At 34.9% G+C, this 7,559-nt stretch overlaps 2 pseudogenes; both read right to left on the bottom strand.

Moving 5' to 3' along the window:
* Positions 1–981: 981 nt before the first annotated feature.
* LOC112479346 lies at positions 982–1,100 on the bottom strand (annotated as a pseudogene).
* Positions 1,101–7,076: 5,976 nt separating this feature from the next.
* On the bottom strand, positions 7,077–7,194 carry LOC112479347 (annotated as a pseudogene).
* Between the last annotated feature and the right edge of the window lie 365 nt (positions 7,195–7,559).

Below are 7,559 nucleotides of genomic sequence, written 5' to 3'. Positions count from 1 at the left end.
TAAATATGGGTTTACTTCTGGACTCTCGATTCTGTTCCACTGGTCCCTGTGTCTGTTTTGCTGCCAATACTATGCTGTTTTGATAACTGTCACTTTGTAGTATAATTTGAAGTTGGGCAGAGTGATGCCTGCAGCCTCATTCTTTTTTCTCAGGATGGCTTTGGCAATTTGGGGTCTTTTGTGCTTCCATACAAATCTGATGGTTTTTTGTTGTATTTCTTTACAAAATGCTGATGGGATTTTGATGGGGATTGCATTAAATCTCTATAATGCTTTAGGTAATAAGGTCATTTTAACTATGTTGCTCCTTCTACTTCAAGAACACAGAATATCTTTCCATTTCTTTGCATCTTCTTCGATTTCTTTTAATAGAGTCTTATAGTTTTCATTGTATAGGTCCTTTACATGTTTCATTAGATTTTTTCCTAGGTATTTTATCCTTTTTGTTGCAATTGTGAAAAAAATTATTTTTTCCACCTCTTTTTCTGACACTTCTTTGTTAGAGTATAGGAACACTGTGGATTTTTGAATGTTGATTTCGTATCCAGATACTTTACTGTATTTGCTTATTGTTTCTAGTAGTGTTCTTGTAGAATCTTTAGAGTTTTCTGTATAGAGAATCATGTCATCCGCAAATAGTGACAGTTTGACTTCTTCGTTTCCTATTTGGATGTCCTTTATATCTTTCTCTTGCCCGATTGCACTCGTTAGAACCTCCAATGTTATATTAAATAAAAGTGGCAATAGTGGACAGCCTTGCCTTGTTCCTGCTTAGAGGGAAGATTTTTAGTTTTTCACCATTGAGAATAATGTTGGCTGAGGATTTGTCATATATGGCCTTTATTATATTAAGGTATTTTTCTTCTATACCGATTTTATTAAGTATTTTGATTGTAAATAGGTGCTGTACCTAGGCAAATTAACTCACAGATTACAAGGACCTTGTCATTTTACAATCCTTTATTTTTTTTTTATTTTATACACCTAGAGCACCTGGTCTTCGTAGGTGGTCTCCCATCCAAGTACTAACCAGGCCCGACCCTGCTTAGCTTCTGAGATCAGACGGGATTGAGCTTGTTCAGGGTAGCATGACTGTAGACTGATTCTCATTTTTTAATTTCTTTATGTGGTGTATCACATTAATCGATTTGCATATGTTGAACCATCCTTGTGCCCCTCGGATGAAGCCCACTTGATTGTGGTGTATAATCTTTTAATATGTTGCTGTATTCGGTTCACTAGTATCTTATTTAGGATTTTTGCATCTGTGTTCATGAGAGATATCGGTCTGTAGTTTTCTTTTTTGTGTTATCTTTACCAGGTTTTGGTATCAGGGTGATTTTGGCCTTATAAAATGAGATGGGAAGTATTGCCTCCTCTTTGATTTTTTGGAAGTGTTTGAGGAGAATAGGTATTAAATCTTCTTTGAATGATTGGTAGAATTCACTGATGAAGCCATCTGTCCTAGAATTGTACTTTTTGGTAGGTTTTTGATGATTGTTTCAATTTCCATACTGCTGATCAGTCTAATTAGATTTTCCAGTTCTTCTTGATTCAGTCTAGGAAGATTATATTTTTCTAAGTACTAGTCCATTTCTTCTAGGTTGTTAAATTTGGTGTTATATACTTTTTCTTAGTATTCTTGTATGATCCTTTGTATTTATGCGATATCAGTTACTGATTCTTTCTTCCATTTGGTCGACTCTATTTCCCAATCTTGTTATTTCATTTTTCAACTCTTGCAGTGTGTTCTTTATCTCCAGAAGGTCTATTCAGTTCTTTTTGAGGGGTTCAATCTCCTTGCTAAAGAACTCATTCTGCTCATCTAGTTGTTTTTCAGTTTCTGAAATTGTTAATAAGATTCGTTCCGGATCTCATTGAGTTTTTTCAGAAGTACCATCCTGAATTCTCTATCATTTAAGTTACATATTTCTATGTCTGTAAGCTTATTTTCTAGAGATTTTTCTCTTTCTTTCTGAGATACCTTGTCGCCTTGGTTGTTAATGGTGTTTAATGGGCTATTTCTTCGCCTGGGCATTAATGGAAGTGTGTTCTTTTTTTTTTTTTTTTTTCCCAAAGAAGAGATATTATATAATGGTTCCTGGCCTGTTGCCAAGAAGATGTTTTTCTTTTGCTTTCCAGTAGGTGATGTCTAAGCCTCTTGTATCTCTGCTTTATATAAAGTCTTAATGATGTCTTTTTTTTTTTCCTTTATAGATGTTTAATCACGCTCACTACCCTCAGTCTCAGTTCCTGTCAGTGTTAGCGACAGTTTCAGTAGCATTTGCTCAGATTCCCCTGGGGCTCCGCGGTGTTTGGTCTCAGAAGATATGGAAGGAGGGCCCCTCTGGGTTGGGGAATGGGGGCTGTGGCTCAGCCTTAGTTTTGCAACCACGGCTGGTAAAAATCAACTGTCATTTCTCTGCCATCCTCGCTTTTTCTGCTGTCCCCGTTTCTCTGCCTTCTGCCCCGATGACTGGGCTTTGCTGCCTGCCACGTGGAGCTCACCGCTTTCCCAGGCAGGGCTGTTCAGGGAAGTCGCTGCTCCTTCTCCCCTCCCCTTCCTCCTACAAGGAGCTCTGATGGCTGTGAGAAGCAGTTTCTTTGTTTCTCCCAGTCCACTGCCGGACACCCGGGGTTCTGACCCGTGGTAGCTCTTATATGCAGATCTCACGCTCAGATGTGCTGGTGTGCAGTTTGGGTGTTTTTTGTGGAGTTTCAGATGTTCAGCTTATTATTGTTTCAAGGGGAGAGATCAGGGGACATCTCTCACTCCGCTATGTTTAATCCAGTGCCCAACATCAAGATTTAATTAGAGATTCAAGATGAGGAGATTATTATAAAGACACAACAGAAATAGGAGTTGGGGGAAGTCAAGTGAAAGCAGGAACTCTCTGTTTTATGAAATAGGCTAAAAATTATTTTAAACTCAAAATAAGAAAAGAAAGCCAGGTTAAAAAAAATGCTCAGACTTTCCTCAATTACTTATTACTGAATTTTATGAAGAACTGAAGGAAAATTTTCTTTTTTTTTTTGCTTATTGAAGTTTTCATTTGAACTTTCTCTTTAACTTTTAAGATTAATACAATGACATCTTATATTTATTTTAGCAAAAGCTTTGTTCATAAATAATGCAAAGTGAAATCTCTTTTAGATCTTATCAGATTTATCAAGAGCTATGAATTTTTGTCCCTATTTTTTCATGTAGTTTTCAACTTATCTTACTGTATTGTATATACCTAACTCATTTAATTAACTTATCTTACAATTTGCTAATTTGGTGAATTCTTGGTAGGTGTTTTAGATTTTGAGGGGTGAAACAGAAATAGAAGAAATAAACAAGAATGTTATTTATTTTATTAATTAAAATATCTGATTATGTAAATGAGTTTTAATTTCTAGTCATTAAATGAGAAAATAAATTTTAAGCTACAACATTCTAAAAGAAAAAAACAAGTTATTTTTTTCTGTAGGGATTCTTTTTTTTAATTCTTTAAAAAAGTTTGTATTGTATAATTTCTTTTATACGAAATATTCAGAATAAGTTATATTATAGAGACAGAAAACAGATTAGTGGTTGCCTGGGGATGGTGGTGTGGGGAATGGGGTGTGAGCATTTAATGGGAATGGGATTTTCTTTTAGGGCGATGAAAATATTTTGGACCTAGAGGTGATGGTGGCACAACATTGTGAATGTCCTAAATGCTACTGAATTGTTCGCTTTGAAATAGTTATTTTACGTGTTGTGAACTTCTTCTCACTAAAAAAAAGAATACTGTCATAACAATAATCAATCAATGAAATTAAAACCATGTTACACATTTGAACACAACCAAATGTGTTCATTTAATACATGTCTTCAGTTCTCACTTTCTTCACTTACTCTTACTCTTTTCCTCACTGGTGGAAAGGCTTTACAGATAAAGCTCTATTTTTGGTATCCATGTTTGAGAAAAAAACATTTACAAGAATAAGAAACAGAAATGTTTAAAACATAAACTTTAACTCTGATGTTTCTCCTTTTGTTTTGATACTCTACATCTCCTAGTTTGGAATCTCTGTACTGATTTGAGATTCCCAGACATTAATTATTTGACTCTAATGTTTTTCTAATATTGCTGGTCCTCAAACCATGCTCCAAATAAACTGGGTGTCGACTTCTAAGAAATTTGGAAGAAGAGCTATTGGATAGTTCAAGACATTTAAGGAACAAAAAGCAGCATTATTTTATTTATTTCTGAACATGTTTATAGCCAAAGGGAATGAAGGAGATGAAGCAATAGAAATGATAGATGTAAGATACTCCTGCTAAAGAGAGAGGGGAAAAAAGTGGTGGGGACAATACACAAAAAGAATGGAAAAAGGGAAAGTATCAAGACCCCAGGTCTAGAAATTACTTTTGAAGAGGAAGGGGTATAATGAAAGGAAGACAGGAGGAAAGAAACGCCTTAGCTAGGTAATTTTGGAGTTGATGAAGAAATTTGAGAGACCTCACTTTAGATGGCTTTAGAATATTTGCACTGAAACAGAAGATGAGATCACTACTGCTCCAGACAACACAAGAAGCATAAGGAAATGAGAGAATTGGGACAAACTGTGCCCAATCCTTTATCCTCCTCATGATTATCAGGCATCAAAGATACATGTTACATTGGTATTTGTTATTCAAAAGAAAATAATTTGAATATAGAAGCATTGGCTGTTTTATTTTAAAATAGCTAATTTTTGGATAAGATAGCTGGTTCATGAAAATTCTTCAAAGACCAGCATGATATACCAAACCCAACTAATTTTGGAAAAAATGAAAATTATAGAGTTCATTCCCTAAGTGCTAAAATTTTTAATTTCAGAAAATATTACACTGATATTGAAACATACATCATTTTTAACATCCTGTCTGTGGCCATTTCATTAATTTTTCTCTTAACCCTGTTTCAATATTGAAAGCTGATTATGCATTATTTCTCGGATGTGTTTTACATACCTTTTTGCATGAGTGAATAAAGTTTAAGAAGGCTAAACTAGAGGATACAAGAAATGTAGACATACCAGTAACCCACATGGGCATGGAAAAAATATTTCTCCTAACTATTATTTTATAAATGTATATCCAAGCTAGTCAATTCACAACCTTTTCTCAGGCGATACATGACTTATGCATTCACCTGAACTCTCATGACAACTGTGTACTTGCTAAATTACAGGACCAATTGAAAATCATGATGAATACTTGTAGCATAATGGTATAAATGATTCTGACATATTTCATGAAATATAAGCTGTTGCATTCTATCATCAGTTTTCACATGGATCCTGTCAGGGTCATGATTTGTTCCTCTGATGAAAGATTACATTTCACCCATCAGTCAGCATGTTGACATTGGTATATGCACACTGATCTAGTTCAGTTAGTCACTGGAAACATAACTTTACTTTTGAAAGCTCAGCTGCATGTTTTGTTAAACCTATATTCCCAGTTTTTCTTCAGTATTTATAGCAGATTCATATTCCTGTCTTGTTACTGTCCTAACACTCCTTGCACCTACCCAACCCCTCAAAGAAAAACATGAATACCTAATATAGTCATTTCCAAAACCAAACATAAGGATTCAGCTCTATACTAACTGCTTGTGAATGTACAGCTGGCTTTCATATTCACATATCTGGGTAAACGTTCCTTTGCATTTTTAGATTCTCTTGAAGGTAATAACTTTTATTTTTTTCACCTCTTTAATTCGCCTTTTCCCCACTTACGCCCCTGACTTATGCCTCTGACTTACTTACGCCCCTGACTGACACCCCTTGCCATCTCCCCTTAAGAACTGGATCTCTGAAGGCAGGGTGTATCCTCCCACACGCGCATGGTGCACACCCTGGCCAGTGCAGCCGGGATATGTTCTGTGGCTCCACCTGGGGCGCGAACCCAGGACCTTCTGCACGTAAAGCAGACATGCTAACCACTACACTATAGAGCCACCCTATAACTTTTATATTTTTATTTTGAATAAGTACAGGTTGTATGAAATATACATTATTTTTTAATTATTTAATTTCAAATATCATTTAGCATGCTGTTGAAGTAAAAAATCTTATTCCTAAAAAAAGCAATAGAAATGAAGTCTACACAAACATCCAGATCAGGTAAATTTTGTAAAACAAATTTAACTATGAAAGGGAATACACAAACATATTTGACATACTCACCGTCTTCTTATTTCTAATTTCTCTCCCCCACCTTTTTCTTCCTTTGCAACTTTGACTGAATCATTTGACATAAACAACATGGATGTCATTTTTGGTATCAATGTTTGAGAAAAAAAGTTACGCTAATGTTTCCTTATGTGTTGTGTTTGAAGCATTCTTATGTATTCTAGATACAATTCCTTTATCACCTATATTTTTTGCAAGGACTTTCTCCTAGTCTGTGGCTAGTCTTTTCATTCTCTTAACTGCGTCTTTGTAGAGTAGAAGTTTTTTTTTCCTTTTGACGAAATCCAGTTATCCATTTGTTCTGTTATGGATTTTGCTTTTGGTGTTCATATCTAAGAAATCTTTAGTTTAGCACAAGGTCATAGATTTTCTCCTATGCTTTTCCGTAGAACTCTTATGGTTTTATGTCTTCTATTTAGATCTACGATTCATTTTGTGTCTTCCTTTACATATGATGCAAGGTATGGATCCAAATTCATTCTTTTGTATATGGATATCTAGTTGTTTCAGCACCAATTGTTGAACAGGCTCCATTTTCCCCACTTCATGTCGAAATCAGTTGACCGCGTCTGTACAGGTTTATTTCTGGACTCTGTTCTGTCCCATTGATGTATTTGGCCATCTTTATACCAATTGCATGCTGTTTTAATGATGTTAGGCTTAGAACAGTTCTTGCAATTAGGTAGTGTTAGTCCTTCAATGTTCTTTTTCATCTTTATTTTGTTTTTCTAGATTCTTTGATTTCCACATGAATTTTAAATCAGTTTATCAATTTCTAAAAATAATCTGGTGTTTTCAAAGTTAGATTTGGATTATGTTGACTGTACAGATTAATTTGGGGGAGAATTGTTTTTGTTTTCTTTTTACACCTACAACACCTGGTCTTCCTAGGTGGTCTCCCATCCAAGTACTAACCAGGCCTGACCCTGCTTAGCTTCCGAGATCAGACGGTACTGGGCTTGTTCAGGGTAGCATGGTGTAGACCGAGAACTGACTTAATATTGAATTTTCAAACCCTGAACAAAGTATATGCCTCTATTTACATAGCTCTTTAATTTTCTCAGTAAAATTTTGTACTTTAGTGTATAGGTCTTTCCACATTTTGTGAAATTACCCCAATTTTTTATTTTTCCAATGCAGTTGTAAACAGTATATTATATTTTAATTTCCAATTGTTTTCTGCTAATATACAGAAATACACTGATTTTTTGTATATTGATGCTGTATCCTTCAACTTGTTGAATTCAGTTATTAGTTCTAGCAGCTTTTTTTTGTAGATTCTATCAGATTTTCTATATAACCAAAGGTTGTCAATCTTTTTTTCTTGAACTGTTTTAATAAGATAATAA

The sequence above is a fragment of the Pteropus alecto genome, unplaced genomic scaffold (assembly GCF_000325575.1).
Source record: "Pteropus alecto unplaced genomic scaffold, ASM32557v1 scaffold204, whole genome shotgun sequence".
Lineage (NCBI taxonomy): Eukaryota > Metazoa > Chordata > Mammalia > Chiroptera > Pteropodidae > Pteropus > Pteropus alecto.
The sequence above is the reverse complement of the archived record's forward strand: the minus strand, read 5'-3'. Positions and strand labels throughout refer to the sequence as shown.